Source organism: Eutrigla gurnardus (assembly GCF_963514095.1).
Source record: "Eutrigla gurnardus genome assembly, chromosome: 19".
NCBI lineage: Eukaryota > Metazoa > Chordata > Actinopteri > Perciformes > Triglidae > Eutrigla > Eutrigla gurnardus.
In genome coordinates, this window is record NC_139930.1 from 6,437,217 (window position 1) to 6,456,421 (window position 19,205).

General features: G+C 40.6%; 1 long non-coding RNA gene across 1 annotated transcript; it reads right to left on the reverse strand.

The window, feature by feature from the left end:
- Positions 1 to 3,691: 3,691 nt before the first annotated feature.
- Positions 3,692 to 4,524, reverse strand: LOC311030098. The gene is made up of 3 exons (XR_014598942.1): positions 4,499 to 4,524; positions 4,268 to 4,377; positions 3,692 to 3,976 (listed from the first exon to the last, which is right to left on the reverse strand). It is a non-coding gene; the product is annotated as an uncharacterized lncRNA (long non-coding RNA).
- Positions 4,525 to 19,205: the final 14,681 nt, after the last annotated feature.

The window sequence follows — 19,205 nt, forward strand, 5'->3', positions numbered from 1 at the left end:
TGAGGCAAAAAGCATCATCTGGCGATGTCAGTAGTGAGGACATGTGGATGACTAGTTTAGTTGACAGGTATAAGAACAGGCCAAACGACAGCACCTTTAATGCGATGTGTTTGGCGACATTTGCTTCTGAATATCGAATTCTGAGTAAAAATGAGAAATGCAAGACCCGGATTCCTCTACAAAATGATTGTGGTTTTGTCACTAGAAGAACGCGAACACAACCTGCAGTTGTTCGTTATGCGCGCTTCTCGGAGACAAAAAATACAGAATCATTTTATCAGAGTATTTTGCATTTGTTTTATGCCTTATCGTGCAAATGTACAGCTGAAACCTCAACCATTTGAGACATTTGAGCAGTTTTACATGAACGCTCATGTGAGGTTTAGTGATGGGTCAAGTAATTCGGTCAAATCAGTGGTGGATGCAAACAGAGGCAAATTTGAGATTCAAGGAGACGAATTGGACAACATTCAGAAATCTATCGATGCAAATGGTGTAGTGGAAGATGCGTGGGCTGAGCTGTGTCCAGAGAATGAGCTTGCAAGGTTAAAGTGTGAGCAGGAGCGTAGAGACACGCTGCAGGTAGATGAAGGGCAGGAGGAAATGATTCCTGATTTAGCTGTGACTGGGGCACAGGTTGCACATTTAGAAAGGCGCAACAACATCATGTGTAGAAATAATGGTTTAGCCTTAGTCAGGTCTCTGAATGAGACACAGCTGTCTGTATTTTATCAGGTCAGGCAGTGGTGTTTGGAGAGGATCAATGGTAAGAAACCTGATCCTTTGCATGTGTTTATCACAGGCGGTGCAGGGACAGGAAAGAGCCATTTGATAAAGGCTCTTCAGTATGAGTCGATGAGGTTGTTGTCACCAGAGTGTCGGCATCCTGACAACACCTGTGTTTTGTTGACGGCTCCTACGGGCATTGCTGCATACAATATGCATGCAGCAACGATACACACCACGTTTAGCATTGGAAAGGATGTGCGCTTACCGTACACGCCTTTGGGTGAGGAGAAACTCAGTTCTCTCCGTGCTAAATATGTTGATCTCCAGATATTGATCATTGATGAGATATCTATGGTAGATCATAACCTGTTGTCATACGTTCACGGTAGATTGAGGCAAATCAAACAGACTGGTGACTTTTCCCCATTTGGTAATGTCAGCGTTATCGCTGGAGATTTTTTCCAATTGCCTCCAGTAAAAGGGAAACCGTTGTACGTTGACGCGGTAGGTGTTGATTTGTGGTCCAGTTTATTTAGTGTTGTGGAACTGACACAAATAGTTCGGCAGAAAGATGAGGTCTTTGCTCAGTTGTTGAACAGAGTTAGAACTCGTTCAAAGAAGACTCCCGTGTTGGAGAGTGACATTGCAATCTTGAAACGTTGTGAAACTGGTGAAGTCAGCTCAGCTTTACACATATTCCCGACGAATAGACAAGTAAATGAGCACAACATTCAGCAACTGTTCACGATGTGTCCTGAGTATGTGCAGATAGATGCTCAGGACTACTTCAACAATAGTAAAACGGGGAAACTGGAGTTGAAAACTGGACATCATGCCACAACTTACAGTACTTGTTTGGAAGAAAAGTTGTTGTTGGGTAAAGATGCGCGTGTGATGTTGTGTAAGAACATCGACGTTAGTGATGGTTTAGTTAATGGAGTTTGTGGCACTGTAACACACATTGTTCGTAGTGAGATGAGCAACTTTCCTCCGAAGGTGTTTGTTAAGTTTGATGATGATGTCGTGGGTCAGCAGAGGAGGAGACAAGCGGTAGGTGTTTCCCCAGAATTGGTTGATTCTGTAGGCATTGATCCAGAGGAGGAAAGGGTTACGAAGAAAGGTGGAATGCGCCGGCAGTTTCCACTCAAATTGGCGTGGGCTTGTACAGTGCACAAGGTTCAGGGATTGACTGTAGATAATGCTGTCGTGTGTTTGGAAAGCATTTTTTCTGCAGGACAAGCGTACATTGCATTGAGTCGTGTTCGAAGTTTGGCAGGATTAATAATCCAACAATTTCAACAGAAAGTCACTTATTGCAAGGATGACATTAAGGACATCATTGAAAACATGCCCAAATTCTTAGTTGAAAGTGTAACGAAGGCCCAAGTGAACCCAAATTCTTTCAGTGTGTTCTTGATGAACGTTCAAAGTTTATCTCGACACAAATCAGATCTGGCATCCTGTACACAGCATTCGCAGCTTAACTGTATTGCTGTTACAGAAACATGGCTTCCTGCATCTCCTCCAAACCAAACATTAGACATTGATGGTTTACCAGTAGTACTGGTAATACTTTCCATAGTTCTCCTCGCAGTTTATCTTATAGCAGCAACGATCCGGCCTTAGTTGCACTGCAAGGACAAGAACATGGAGGAGTCGGCATGTATATAGCAGACAATGTGGCCTGTGACATAATCAAAGTAAATTTGGAATGTTTAGTTTTTAAGTGTCTGACTGATGATATATTGGCCGCCATCATCTACAGACCTCCATCATATCCTGTGACTTTGTTCAAAGAACATCTAGCCAAGTTAATTGATTGGCTAGATCCAAAAGCTAACACTATTGCAGTTATGGGAGATTTCAATGAGGATATTTTGAGGTCCTCATCCATCTGCAAACTTCTAACTGAAAGGCTACGTTCAGCTCGTCACTGAAGCAACAACTGAGAGAGGAACTCCGATTGATCATGTGTATGTCAAATCCACACACTATGAAGTTGATGCAGTAGTTAGGCCAACTTATTTCAGTGATCACACTGCAAAAAAAGCCCTTCTAGAAAGAAGTAAAATATTCTCATATTCAATCAAATTATCTTGTATCAAGCAAAAAAATCTGCCAATGGGGTAAGCTTTTTTTGCTTGACAAGCAATTCTTAAAATAAGTCCAAATTTCTTAGCTCCGAAAGACTAAAATGAGACTTTAAACTAGACAGAAAATCTTAAACTAATCCAAATTCTTCTACACTGCAAAAAAAGCCCTTCTAGAAAGAAGTAAAATATTCTCATATTCAATCAAATTATCTTGTATCAAGCAAAAAAATCTGCCAATGGGGTAAGCTTTTTTTGCTTGACAAGCAATTCTTAAAATAAGCCCAAATTTCTTAGCACCGAAAGACTAAAATGAGACTTTAAACTAGACAGAAAATCTTAAACTAATCCAAATTCTTCTAAAACAAGCAATGAAAAAAACACTAATTCAAGATTAAATTACTCAAAATTAGAATTTAAGTCTCTTTACTAATTTAAGAAATTACACCTTAATCTGGGATTGATAATGAGCATAAAAGTAGTTAAAATAAGACATAATTTCTTAAAACAGCATAACAAATATAAAAGTGATGTCTTAAATCAAGATACCAAAACTTTCTCAGTTAGTTTTTTTATTAACTTTGCAATACAATTGCTCAATTCAACATAAAAAAAGGGCACTTCTGCATTCCAGATCCATCATAATAAAACAGATTGAAAACCTCACTATCAAAATAATAGCAATAATAGCAACTAAAAATCATGTTGCAGCTAGTTTGCAGCATAATCTCCCATGGTTTTCAATCTCACCAACCATGTGTCTAACTGTGAGGAACATTTTTTTTAAACAGAACATCAACTTTCTTTGAAAATCAGGCAGAGAGGGGCAGAGTGACAAACAAAGGGACTCACTCACTGAATGACTTCCACTCACTGATCGCTTTTTTGTAGTGGTGGGTCAAATCCTGCTCATGAATTGAATCTTGAAGTACCTCTGTCTGCAGTACTGACAGTAGTGTAGAAATGCACTTTGGGTAGGTCATGTGCAGGGCATAGTAATATGCCATGAGGTAGAGAAGTCCTTCATTAAGTCTATCCATGGTGAAGGTGGTCACTGGTGTGTTTCCAATGGCGATCATGCAGTTGTCCTCGGAAACAAGCAGAACCGGAGAAGACAGGGGTCGCTGCTGCATGAAACCATCAGGATGCTCAGAAGTCTAGATGACACAAATCAATGAAGAAGATTCGAAAAACATATCAAACTTTGACCTGGACTAGAACATTAGTGAACTCATATTTTCAAACACTTAAGAATAATCCCTCAGCATTCAGCACTGCAAATGCTGAATGCACCACAGCTAGTTCCAATAAAGTTAGTACAAACTTCCCCTTTAGACCTTTTGAAATGATAAAAGTTTATCTAAAGGTTACTAAACCTAATATAAAATGTATGCCTGAAAAACTGGAACATATATTATGAAATGTTGCAGTAAGTCTGTAAATCTCACCGCAAGGATATGGAAAAGAGCCTCGCTGCTTGAGCCCAGTTTCTTCGGTGGCATAGTGCTGGATGGAAAGAGCAGTGGCAGGGCTCTGAAGACAGCTGTGATATGCTCCACTGGTTTAATGAAAAAAGCACAAAACAAGGTGTTACCATAAATAACTGTAACATAACAATACATAAATAATTACAAGACATTATTATATAAAATTAACGAGTCAATGTATTGTGACTTCACCTCCATTCAAAGTTTTAGGAGGCTTCATGGCCTTCTTCATCACTCCATAAAACTGGACCTTGGAATAGAAGGTTTTCCATCTGTTCTGCACCTCTGATATGTAATGAGAGTTGGTCGGTTGGAGGATGCGCTGCAGCTCATCCAGCACCTGAAAAATAGTCAAATTCAGAAAAAGAAAGAAAAATTACTGAAAAAAAGTTCTTGTCATACATTCTGATGACTAAAAATCTATAATGTGTATGAACATTATGCTAATTATGTCATGCTAAACTGAGTCCTTAGAAGAGCTGAAAATGTGAACTAAGTGGGACCAACATTACTTACGTGATCCAGTTCTCTGAAGCAAGGGTAAGCCTCTAGAATCTTTGTTGCTCTGTCTTGCTCCTTTAAAACATCAGAGGTGATGAAGCATCTTCGAGACTCAAATTCCAGGTTCAGCAAATGAGTTACCGCAGCTTTGTTTGGCTTTTTTGACTTATACATTTCTTGGAGGGTCTTGTAGTGTCTTGCTTGGATTTTCTGGCTGTCCATGACGTCAACTGAACAAGCTGAAGACATTACAGGGACGTTATGATGGAAAGGGGACATGAGATTTCCAAACTAACAGGTAAAAATAACAAATTATATTTTTTACAATACATACATTCTTCATCACTGCTGTCCCGGTTCTGTGCTGGGGTGCTGCTAGATGACAGATCTACTGGGATGCCCATGGGACTAACAGGTGACCGTTCCAGAATAATGGTGGATGCACTGGAATCTCCATCATAGTCAGTAGTTGAAACGTCTAAACTGACATCTTGTCGTGGTTTCTTCGAAGGAGGACCTTTGGCCTTCCTTGGACTTCTGACATTTGAGAGTCTCTTCCTGAGCTTTTTGGCAACATGCTCCTGCAAGGCATACAAAGCAAACATTCAAAAAAGATGATAGAGGCTCAAGCGTTCTTATTCTGTAATTATAGCTTTTGGCAATGTCTAGCTCCATTTGAACTTTCTGTCTGATTTAGCACTGTATGAATAGAAATTACCTAAATCTCAGTATTAACATAATACCAGCAACAAGCAAAAGTGACATAAATCTACTCACCCACTCACTGTTTGATGACCTGTCTTTTATCATTGGATAGTACTCCACCAATCGCTTTGCCATAGCATTCACCTCATGTCTGGTGGGGTATCTGGAGTCCTCTGTGGCTCTTGCGATGGAGATCATATTAGTCATAGTGTTTCTTATGAGTCTGCAGAAGAGCTCCTTGGATAAGGTCACATTGTGCTCAGTCCCCAGCCGTTTCTGCTCAAAGAAGGAGCGTCGCACCTGTTCAAGCTCACTGTCTGTGAAGACTATGTATTCTGGGTTGGACATAGTCACAAATTTAGAAGTACTGGCCTCCTCTTTTGAAAGGTCACTGCCTCCAGTGGGGGGTGATTGCTGAATTTCAGGAGCAGTATCCACCTAAAACACATTAACACAAACATTTATTGAGTAATTTTGTCATAGTATGTTCCTACTTGTTAGTTTAATAAACATGCATTATCATTTTGGGAACTTAAAAAAAACTTGGAAAAAAAAATCACTTTTTTATTTTATATCCACTGTAAAGGGATTCAAAGGCAAAGCAGAAATGTCTAAAACGATTGGAAAAGTGTTGTACTGTTAAACAGCAGCTTATACTGTGAAAGACTGACCTTTTCATCTTTATTTACAACAAGCCATATAGCCCGGCGCCTCAAGAAATTTTCAGGACCAGGAAAGAGGTCTTTGATGTCATCTCGGGAAAGCGAGAGGAATAAGTCTTCTCCAATATTAGCAGCTGGAATATAGAAAAGTGACAGTCAGGGCCAAAAAACAGAGGTTATCATTGAATTCCTTCATATTTTAACATATTAGATAAGGATATTTTACCAACACCCCTTGAACAATAAGTATTGTTTGGACATTTTTACTAATTATTGCTACTTTTACTTCAAGAGCAGTCAGTGAATTTGACAGCATTTACAATAATAATAATTAATGAGATATACTGAAACCATGCAAACTACGGAGAGAATAGGGCATTGCTAGATAAAATGCATTCACATTTGATGTCAGTTTTGGAAAGCTTGATATATTGAGGGGGGGGGGGGGGACAAGGCATGTGCAAACGACCGGGTGTTGTTGTATTTTCAGCATTTGCAGCCCTTGATATTAAAAGAAAAATACTGGTCCCAAAGCTTAATAAGGCTAAACCTATATCTAGATGGAAATCATAATGCAACACCGGCCTGATTTTTTTTTTAGGTAGTTTAGCGGCTAAACTTTAGCCCATTAGCCACGAATCCACAACTTGTTAAGCTAGGTTAACTAACTACATTAAAAATAACACATAAAAGTAACCCTTGTAGCATACCTCTGAGTGTGGCAATTGCAACCTCGTCCAGTTTGTCCATATTTTGATTTTAATATCCACAATCAACGTTTTAGAATAATGAATTTAGCCTGCAGCAGGTGACCTCCGGAGTAGCTGTGCATTTCAAATTGCAACGGACGGGGAGCGAGAGGGGGAAAAAAGCGCAATAGGGTGGATTGTACCATCTTCCAAGAGGGAGCGGGGGTGGACGCTCAGGCTAAATACATTTATTTTGCATTTATACCAACTATATTTATCTAAAGAAGTTCATATGACTTTGTAATTATTAAAATAGAGTCACATTTACGGGATAATTGATAAATGGCAAGTCGTTTCTGCCGTTATAAGACACGGAATTATGGTACGTACCTTTGATGTATCACCAGGTCATCTTCGGTTCAGAGTTCAAAGGCAAAGGCGGTCGGACTCGGCAGCTAGCTAATGCAGGCTTAAAACGGGAAAATGATTTGGCGCTGTGTTATTTGCTTTCTGTTTGTGGCTCTCACTCTCAAGTCTTTAATGAGTCATATTAACACTGCTCACAGTCGCAGTCCAGATTTTCGCGTTGTTTGTCCTATTGATGGATGCACTAAAGAGTATCGAGTCTACAACTCACTATGGTATCACATTCGAAGAAACCACCGCGAACACCTGGAAAGTGGCAGCAGCAACTTGCGGAGAGAGGGGACAACAGCGACCTCTAGCCGGGAAGGCTCACCAGCAGTGGACCGAAACGTGTGGGCATACATGCCAGCTGATGCGACGGTGGAAAACAGAGAGCATCCAACGGACGAAGCAGTGTTGGAAAACAGGGTGCAAGATGCAGTGACTGTTGTGTCATGTCCTGCTGTTGACTCTTCTGCATGTCAGTCAGAGGTAAGTTTGTTGTTTCGTTCAGTACACAACTACAACCAGCTAAGTCCTATCATCATCCTTATGTCTCACCATTCCAAAATAAATCTCAACTGGATTGTCATAAAATGCTATTTTTTATGACAGCATATCAGTGTGTGGCAACAGTGTGTTTTATTATAATATAATTTTCTTTTTCTTTTCTTTTTTTTTTAAGGATGACATGAGGTGTAACACTCTGAGCAGACAAGCTACTGCTATTATGTTGACTGCAAGAGAAAAACACCATCTTTCACAGGTTTGTCTACATACAACATTATTACATTTATTACATCTGTGGCTCTGTTGATTATCTGTATTTCAAGTCCAAGCTTGGAAATTAGATCTAAAGTGGTAATGTTGAGTGCTGTTGTTGTGAACTGTACTATGCATAGGCCAACCTCTCACTCACTGAATGTTGCACATCTGGACTGGTGCCTGCAGTTTAAAATATTGAGTGATGAAAAAAAAATCAAGTCAGTTATCTTATTAGTCTCCCTTAGCTGCAACGTAACTTGTATCTATCCATGAGATTTGATATTTAATAATGCCTTGCTCTCTGCTATCTAGTTATGATAACTTCATATTTTTAATTTACTTTTAATGTCTTATAAATTAATTGAAAAGCATCATTGTGTTGATGTTACTCTTATTAATATTCATATTCTTTCTACAATTGAGTGTATGCTAATAATTTTAAAACTAGACTGTTTGGATTTAATTTTCTCTTCTTTCTTGCCTGTTTTTCAGAGAGGTGTGAATGATGTCTTGGCATCAATGCAGCAATATCAAGCTCTGTTAGTGACTAATCTGAGGAGTCAGCTACAAACTGTATTCCAGCAACATCAAGGAAGTGAACTTGAAAAGGAAGCGATGGCAGTATTTGACCGGATTGAGGATCCATTTTCCTCTGTTGCAACAACATACAGGCAGGACAATGTGATAAAGGAAAATTTCAATTTTGTGGAGTCAGAGGAGGTTACTGTTGGGTATAGGGCCTGCTTGCAGAAAAAAGGGACAAAAAGGGTCCTCTCCACAATAACCAAATGTTTTCATTATGTACCTCTGATTAAAAGTTTAGAACAGTTATTGTCCCATCCAAAAGTTTTAGAAATGATAGATCAGCCGCACAATTACAGAAGTGGCTATCTGTATGACATCATAGATGGAGAGCTCATGAAATCACACCCTTTATTTTCAGCCCGGCCCTCTGCTTTACAGATAATCATTTACTCTGATGAAATTGAAATCTGCAACCCACTTGGTTCTCATGCTTCCAAGAATAAGTTACTAATGTTTTACTATACATTAGGAAACATTAATCCAAAATATAGATCAAAACTTGCTGCAATCCGTCTACTTGCTATTGCAAAGAAGAGGGAGTTGTCTGAATGTGGAGTGGATGGAATTTTGGGCAGGTTGTATGAGGACTTGGAAATGCTATATGGTGGTGTTAATATTCAAACTGCGAATGGTGAACGTAAAATATTTGGAGCATTAGTTTCGATATGTGGAGACACCTTAGCACAACATGAGCTTTGTGGATTTAAAGAGGGTGTTGGTTTCGCCTATAGTAAGTGCCGCCAGTGTGAATGTTCGTTTGAGGACATGCAAATGTATTTTGACGAAGACAACTTTGAGCTAAGGACACTAGAAAGACATGTTCGACAGTGTAATGACATTGACAGGGCAAATACTGAGTATCTTAGAAACAGTTTAAAGACTACATTTGGCATCAACAGAAGGAGCAAGCTGGTAGAATTTCCAGCCTTTAACTTGATCGAACAAACCCCTCAGGATATGATGCATATAATTCTTGAAGGTATTGCTCCATTAGAAATAAAGTCTGTGTTAAAACAATTAGTTATTTTAGGTCAAGTCGACTTGGATGTCGTCAATAGTGCATTAACTGGATTTCCCTACTCTCCACTTGATGTCAGAGACAAACCAAGCCCTATAGCTTACAGCACATTAGCTTCAAGTGATAGTAAATTGAAGCAATCCTCAGGCCAAATGATTGTTTTACTAAAAATATTGCCATTTCTTATTGATACAGCTAAAGATACTGAATACTACAAAATAATTCTTGAACTCATAGAAATTGTTAAAATTTTGTTTGCTCCTGTCATTGGTCTACAGACAATTAACAAGTTGAAAAGACTAATTGAACAGCATTTAAAACATATGAAAAGTGTTTTCCCTGATAACAACATTACCCCAAAACAACATTATTTGATTCATGCTCCATCGCAGATAAAACTCCTGGGACCAATGGTCCGTCACATGTGCATGAGATTTGAATCAAAACATTGTTTTTTCAAACAGTGGGCCTCAAAACTAAATTTTCGTAACGTTTGCAAGTCTTTAATAAGGCATAATCAAATGTATGAATGTTGTCAAAATGTAAGTCATTCTGAACACCCAATTTTTTCTAACGAGTGTGCATTGGGACCAACTAAAGAAATACGCAACATGTCGTATTTGAAAGAAAAAAGCAGGGCTTTCCTTGGGAATGATGACATAAACAATGCAGTGTCTGTTAAATGGATTAATCTGAATGGTAATAAATATATACAGGAGAAGACATTACTTGTAACTGCTGTTAATTCCAATGATTTGCCTGAGTTCGGACTTGTGAGCAATATCTATGTAATTAACTCATCGTTATATTGTTTTGAATTGCAGCAGCATACTACTGTTGGCTATGATAGAAATTACATGGCATATACAATAGAGATTCCAAACATGGCACAATCAACTGAACTCATAACATCTGATAATCTGGTAGATTTCACTCCATATTACAGTTATACTCACAAGGATGTGACATATGTCCCTACAAAATATGATCTGGGAGATGTGCTTGGGCTACACAGAGCCTTGATTGATAAACTGTAAGAGGCACACTTAATGTGTTTGCCTGTCATAGACAAACTGTGCTTCTTGACCATTGTTTTTGTTGTTTCATGATTCTTTCTTCTTCAAACGAACAATCAATTAGCAGTCAAATGCTGATGCTGCATAAGCATGATCTTTTCTACCTTGTGATGCAGGATGCAATTGAGTCATTTCATTTTGGCTGTTTTAGGTCATTTTGTTTTTTTATGGGCCATGCTGTTTTCATCCAGCATGGTTATTTGTATTATGTTGTAGGTTGTGTGTTGTATAGACCAGTCTGCTGTCATCTTAATATGTTAGATATGAAGCAACAGGTTCTGTCCTGTAATGAAAATGAAAATAATAATAATAAAAACTTTTGTCCTTGTTTCATGGCATTCTTGAATTGAGATGTTGTGCAAATGGTCTTACTCTTAAAATAAGGCAAATAATCTTGGTGCCCCGCTGGGTTTGATCGTAAAACATTTTTAGACTCTTTTTCTGGTTCATTCTAGCTCAAAATTAGCTGGAATATCTTATCAAGAAAAAGTAAGGCATACTTTCTTAAAATTAGATATGTTTTCTAATGCAAAACTTGCTTGACAAGATTGATATTCTTTTTGGACAAAAAATAAGACTAATTTTCTTGATACAAGGCTTTTTTTACTTTCTTGAAATTCCATTTTTGCAGTGCATGAGGGGATAGTTTGTACTTTTAGACGTGTAGATTAGTCCACAGATTTAGCTCATGTGGTCAGCTGTGGTGGCCAGTGATTCTTTATCTCTGCATTGTCTAATGAAGTTGCTTTGCAGTTCCTTCTTGTCTCAGGTGTTCCGGCTGTTTTGTGGTGATGTTTCTTCCAGGTGTTACATGAGGTGCATCTGGTGAGGGCCATGAGGTGAGTAAACTGTAAGTATCCATGTAATGGTAGTTTTCATCTCTTTGGTTTGATTGGTTGTTGTTGCTGCTGTTTTATGTATTTGGCTAACTATATGAGGTGGCAACATTGGTTAGGGTTCTTTTCCTGCATTAATACCAGCATTTAATTGTTGCATTATATGCAATTACACTTATAATTGCATATCTAAACTTATATGCTGTTGCAAATGCAGGTTTTGCTTTTCCTTGGAAAGTATAGTCAAAAAGCAAAAGGCACTGGTAATGGTACTCCTGGTTTACTGGGATGGGGTTCGATTCCCTGCGGTGTCCTGCTATTTTTGGCATTTACATGAAGGAATGTAATGTAGCAATGGGTAAATTTTACATGGATATTGTAACACTTTTTCCTAGAGGAATACATATGTCTAGTGTAAGAAATGTTAAAAAAAAGAAATGAGAATGTGTACAATATATATAATCATGTTTGTTTCCACCACAGGTTGTGGCGTGTTCATGGCGACCTGTTTGAGAAAAAAAACAAGTCTAGGTGAAAGTTTATGGCTGGATCGTGTGTGGATAAAGCGTTTCATTGCAGCTCACATGAAGTGGTTCACTCCATTTGACTAAATTGTTACAAATGCATTTACAAGAGCAAAACTTCATACTCGTGATAAAATGTTTGATATGAAAGATCTTGTAATAACAAAAAGGACCGATTCTTTGACTGTTTATTAATTAGTCAGCATTTGTATACATTTTATATGAAGTTAAGAACTGAGCATGTGAAGTTGAGCCATTTCTATGGAGTTAGATTTGTGTCTTTATTACATGCGAGAAAATAAATGATCGGAGAGAAAAAAAAATGTTTGAGAGAAAAAATGATCACACTGATAGCAAAAAAGCATTTGATGAGAGAAAAAAAAATATTTCAGAGAAAAAGTTTTCATACCAATAGCAAAAGATAATAATATTTGAGACTAAAAAAAGTTTTGAGAGAAAGTATTTTCTCATAGAACATAAAAAAATATAAATTTTTAAAATTATTTCTGAGAAAATCAGTGTGAACACATTTTCTCTCAAAACGTTTTTCTTCTCGCTCTCAAAACCTTTGCTCTCAAAGCAATTTCTTGCTTTCGTGTCAGGATTTTTCTCTCGTGTCAGGATTTTGCTCTGGCCGTGAAAATGATGTCAGGGGCGGGGCCACGTTCCTATTGGCCGGTCGGGTGAGCCCCGTCCTGGGAGTCTTGGGAGATCTACTCAACTTCCCCAAAATGCATTGCGGCTCGTCTGACTTCTGAAAAGTTTTGGATAATGGCGGACGATTGCGGTGATTCTGGCGACAGCCCGACACAAACCGCGTACACATGTAAGTATACTGTAACACGATTTTTATGTTTCCAGCTGACTTTTAAATCGTATTGATAATGAACGTTACTTTATTGTTGTTGGAATTGTACGTTAACGTTACGAATCGAAGGTCCTGCCAGCCGGCTAGCCTACTGACGCTAATTTACCATAGAGGTTAGCGAGCGTAACCGAAGTGGCAAATGTGCCGTTTTTACCGACGTTAACTAAGAATATAGTGCTTATGTTAAACCGTGGTTATATATTTACTAACGGCGGTAAATAACGCGGTGCACCGTTCGTTAAAGGGACGGATGCAGACACCGAGCGCCTCATCCGGTGGAGGGAACGATGAGGAGACCGGCAGGAGGAATGCTGCTCTGAGAGGCTTCACTTAAAAAACGTGGTGTTAAATGTTATAATTCTCATATGCAGGGCTTAACTACTACTGGTGCATATTTAGCTTCTCAATGCTATAAGGTTGAACACCAGCGTATATAGATGGGAGATGTACTGCTCTCCTGAGATGTCTACCTGAAACGTTCTCTTGAACATGAATTAAGTTGTCTTTCTTATTAATAATCAGGCAAAGTCAGTGCTGGGTAATATCTACAATGTGTTAAAACATCAGAGTCCATTAAGTTTATCCCATGTGGAACAGTATTACTGTCCATATTCTAATATGTGACTAGTGGTGAATAGATGATCCAAACAATGATTACGATAAGTGTTTGTATGTATGTATATGTTGTTTATAGGAACTGACGGTGTCAGCACTGAGGGAGGAGAGGTCACTGCTGCACACTGGAAGTGTTTATGGTCATGGATGAGGTGATGGAGCAAAGACCTGCTATTACCCCCCTACACCCCATCTCCTCAAATTATTCACTAATATCCCACTTGCTTGTACTTGTTTATTTTTAATCACACCAAACTCATACATGATATTATTAAAACCACTTATATTAGCCTACATGTAGCCTACATTTGTTTATGCATGCATATGCACATCTATTGATAATCAAATAATAAAGGAACGTATTTAAACCAGATAAGTCATATTACTTACTTCGGAGGGAAATCCAAATTCCATGTATGTGAATAATGTAGCTCCTCCGATGGGCAGATTGCCTCCGTCATCTCCGCGGTGAAGGTTGCTGGTGTTCCGTGGTCAGAGGTATAATACGATCTATGAACGGACGATTAATGATCGATAAAAGCTGCTTAATAGTCGCGATCGATGGCGAGTGAAGAAGCTACTCAGGTAAGAGGAAGAAAGAGGGAAAGCGTGGGAGCGCGCATATAAACTGTAGAAAACATTTGACAATTGTAATTTGACTTTAAAATATTTAGAAATATTTAATTAAGTGTAATAATAATCATGCTTTATATTTTGATAAGTACTTTCCATTAAACGGGAGCTAGAACCGCTAATGTAATCGATTCAGTTACGTGAGAGGAGATGAGAACGAGATGTCAATAAAGTTAAAAAACAAAAAAAAATGTAGTATGATATGTGTAAACTTCCATGTGAACAGCAGCATACTCAAACGTTCATTTAGTAGGCAGTATGCAGTACATACACGTTGAGTATGTAGTAGGCAGTACGTTAGTATGGCATTTCGAACACAGCCCATGCCTGTGAATCGACAATGGCGTAATGATTTAGTTCGACTCCCAAGACGGGGCTCACCCGACCAGCCAATAGGAACGTGGCCCCGCTCCTGACATCATTTTTACGGCCAGAGCAAAATCCTGACACGAGAGAAAAATCCTGACACGAGAGCAAGAAACTGCTTCGAGAGCAAAGGTTTTGAGAGCGAGAAGAAAAACGTTTTGAGAGAAAATGTGTTCACACTGATAGCAAAAAAATATATATTTTTTTCTCTCAGATCATTTATTTTCTCGCATTTAATAAAGACACAAATCTAACTCCATGACAGAAGCTCCTTCCCCTCCCCCCTCTGTCTACAGTCAGAGAGCTGACAACCTTCTCCATGTCTCACTGATAGATCTCTGCCTCCCCCTAGTGGTTGCTGTGTGTGTGTGCGTCTGTCCCCTCTGTAGGGAAGAGTGAGTAGGAATGAGGTGAATGCAGGTGTTTAAAAACATTTTATTTGCCCACTTCATGTTGACTTTAGGTGGTGGGTCCAAGAGGCGTATTTATACATCTCCACATGGTCTATCTAGCAATATAAATATAAATATTTCATGCATGTACACCCAACCTAAAGGGGGTGCTGTTACTCTGAAAAAGGGCATAAAATCAGTCACATTTCATTTTTAATTTCTGAACGCAGAGGTATTTTATAAAGCCCTTGATATCGATTCATAAGCTCGGTCTAGTGATGACACACAGCAATTTTGGTGAGATTAGGATTTCCGATTTAGGAGAAATGAGCAAAAACGTGTTTTTCACAAAATTCAAAATGGCGGAAAATTTCGGTAGGCGGACTTTAGTACTCCAAGAGGCTTTTTTGTAAAGCACACTTGCCTGCATATGTCTACCAAATTTTGCGTCAATTGGAGTTACGGTGTGCGGGGGCCAGGCCTAAGACGCGTTTAGGTGGCGCTAGAGAGCCACTTTCTTGTGGCCGATTACGAGACCTCTAAAATGTCGCAATTTTCACCAGTCCCCATGTGCACACCCATTCTTTTAAGCTAATTTTGATGTTAAGGCCTCCAAAATGGCAACCGAATTTGTGAAAAAATAATATGAATAAAAAACATTACAGTTTCAATAGGGCTTCGCAGCCCGACGTTGTCAGCGCTCGGGCCCTAATTACTTTTTTAAAGTAACATTCCCAACACTGGCGAGGATACACGGCAGGACAGACCACTCTCGGATGACCCGGACTTTACCGTTAAGGTCCGCATCCTACATAGAGTTATTAAGACTGTACACCACCTAAAAAATGTATCCGAGCAGGAACCTCCCGTCACAATAGCCCATATGACTCGAAACCTCTCGACTGTTATCAAACCATCGGCTCCCAGCTATGCTACGACCCAACTGAATGAGGGTAACGCTAGAAACTGGGAGTTTACAACTCTACTCATCCTGCGTGACCATTACATGCAAGCGTTGGAGATAGAGATTGATAAGTTAGCGCGCCTACCTAACCTTGATTACAAAGAACCTTTTCAGGTGGCATCTATCTTGGCTAGACGTAACTTGGGCCGCCACCTACTACCAGAGACTCTGCAACAGACGAAGGCAGTGCTGACGACCTTGCTATCGGACCAGAGGACCGACGAGGACCCTGACACCCCACTGGAGGCGACTGATCTCGATCAGCTTATCGCTGCGACCAGAGCACAAACTGCGGGACCAGAGATCGCACAGGGACCCTCTCAGCCGTCTACTAGATGTACTGCGGGACCAGAGACCACACAGAGGTCCTCTCAACCGCCTACCAGAAGGACTGTGGGACCAGAGATCGCACAGGGACCCTCTCAGCCACCTACTAGATGTACTGCGGGACCAGAGACCACACAGAGGCCCTCTCAACCGCCTACTAGAGGGACTGCGGGAACAGAGACCCCACAGGGACCCTCTCAACCGCCCACTAGATGGACTGCGGGACCAGAGACCACACAGGGACCCCTGCGGCCATCAACCCAACCCATGACGACACCTCTACATCCTAAGATTATACGGACGGTGTCACAGGTGTACATTCCACCCCGCACCATCATAGACTTTGACACACAACACCTCGGGGCCACCACCCCAACACCACCGGGGGCCGCTGCCGAGGACACGACCCCCAAGACAGGGGCTAACACAGACTGGCTTACTGCCCCTGAAGGTGAGGATGAGGACTGGGCCACCCCCCCCACACCCATCCCCACTCCGGCCCTGCTTCCACGCCGGTGAAGAAGGAAGCCGGTAAGGAGGAGTCGGAGGTGGGCACATTGGACTCAGACTATGTTGACACAGAGCCCCCACCACCCCCTCCTCCCCCCTTCCTCTCCCCTCCCTCCCTCCTCCCCACCATAGGGATCCAGAGACTACTGCCCACAACGGGGATCATTCTGACCCCCAGACTCAAAACAACGGTCCAAACTAAACTGGACCTGGTCTTGAAAAAAAATCGCACTCTTCTCCCAACAGGATGAAATGCAAACCAACTAGACACCCCAACACGACCAGGAAGTTGCAGTCATGGAGTTTGCATATAGACAAAAAATGGATTGTCATGGGTGACTCCAACGTCTCCAGACTCCCACCATTCTCCGTTCCAGACTTACAAATCGACAGCTTCCCAGATGCCACACTGAGACACGCAGAGGCTATTCTCTCTACAGCAGGGGTCTCAAACTCCCGGCCCGTGGGCCACTTCCGGCCCGCGGGTCCCCTACATCCGGCCCGCATCTTGACGTAAAAAGTTAAATGCAATTTAGCCCATCAAGTTTATTTTTATTTATTTGTTTTCCACAATTACAAGAACCATTTTGCGTCCAATTAAAAAAAAAAACCCATAATAATTAATAAATAGACCCAAAATGATTTCACGGGAACGGGGATGACATGAAAGAGAAGCGCAGAAGAAGAAAAGGTAAATAGTAGGAGAAGAAGAAGCAAAAGATGTCGCTCTCCAAACATAAAAGAAAAGTGGATGACGAACACAGACAATTCCAAGAAAGATGGACATTACAGTATTTTTTTGTTGAGTTCGGTGGAAATGCCATCTGTCTGATATCAGGGCTCCAGAGGGCGACCATTTAGGTCTCAAATGCGCTCAAAATTTTTAGGAGTGCGACTGAAAAAAATTGTAGGTCGCACTGGTGCACCTAACGCTGCTCAGGTGAAAAAAAAAATCATAAGCGCAGCATCTCTTTGTGTTCTCCTGATGGCATCGTGGTCTAAACCAATAAGAGACAGAGCTCGGGCGGGTCCTTGCCTCTGATTGGCTGTGGTCCTTTTCACTGCTGTAAATTGTGTCAGTTCGAAAAATGCGAGCGAGCTGAGCAGGTACTCTGAGCGCTTCGACAATGAGTGCTGAGCACTTCGATTTTCTTTGAAAGTGAAGAGAGGCAGAAAGCCTCGCCCCAAGTCTAATTAAAAAGCCCAAAAATATGCCTTCAGACAGGACTGGTTGAAGCAATTTCCCTGGCTGATGTACGATAAACAAAGGGACTCAATGCACTGCATTTATTGTCGGGAGTGCGGTCAGAATATGGCCGGTAATAGTGCGTTTGTGGAAGAGTCAACAACATTTTGCATCAAGACGTTGAAAAAGCACAATGTGTCCAAAAAGCATGCTACATACCGCGATAAGTGTGTTAATAAAGCTCTCCCAGCTGCATTTCAGCGTCAGGCTGTATCAATCAGCTCCGCTGAGGAATTTGAAATTATTATAAAATTAAACGTTGCATACAATATTGCAAAGGAGGAGTTGTCGTTCACGAAAAAAATGCCGACACACTGAAGAACAAGACAGCTGAGGTTGGAAACGCCACGTACGGTACACGTCATTCATGATTGACGGCGTCACAGACGTCTCTACGAAGGAGTGCGTTATTGTCTACTGCAGCATTTTGCGTAAAGGGAGGCCGGTCAACATGTTAATTGGACATGTCCGGTGGAGCATGGACACGCACAGTTTTTGAAAGCCCACATTACAGCATGAGAGATCATGAATAGGAAACTGTATAGTAGCCTATTCCTAATATTATTAAAAAATGAATAGCCTAAGTAAAAATATAAGTAGGCTAGGCTAAGATCACATAAACTGTTTTCCATTTGCAATCTATAGGCTAGTGACCTGTATGATCTGTTTATTCTTGAGGAATTTTTTCTGCCACAAAGCAAGCATTTGCTGTGCTTGGGCATCGGTGTGCAGATTGGCTGGAGAAAACGGGTGCTCTGGGTGCTGACGGTGCTGCAGTTAACCTAGGCCATAAGGGGGTGTCATTATGTAAAAGGAGAGCGATAAAAAGGTGACTTTTTGGCGTTAAAGGCCACACGATGAAAAATGTGGGTGCACCTAAATTTTGTGCTGGTGCACCTAAAAAAAAAAGTTAGGCGCACCAGTGCTACCAATGCAAAAAGTTAGTCTGGAGCCCTGGATATGTAAAAAGCAACTTGCCGTTCATAAGGAATATAATCTCAAGTGACATTACGCAACTAAACACGGAGAGCAGTATGATAAATACAGCGGAGATGACAGGAAAAGGCGAGCCGAGCAGCTTCAAAGAGGATTGTTATCCCAGCAAGAAGTTTTCCACAAAGCTGCTAAGGAAAGCGATGCTGCTGTCCAGGCAAGTTACGTGGTCAGTGAATTAATCGCCAAGGCGGGAAAGCCATTCACCGAGGGGCAGTT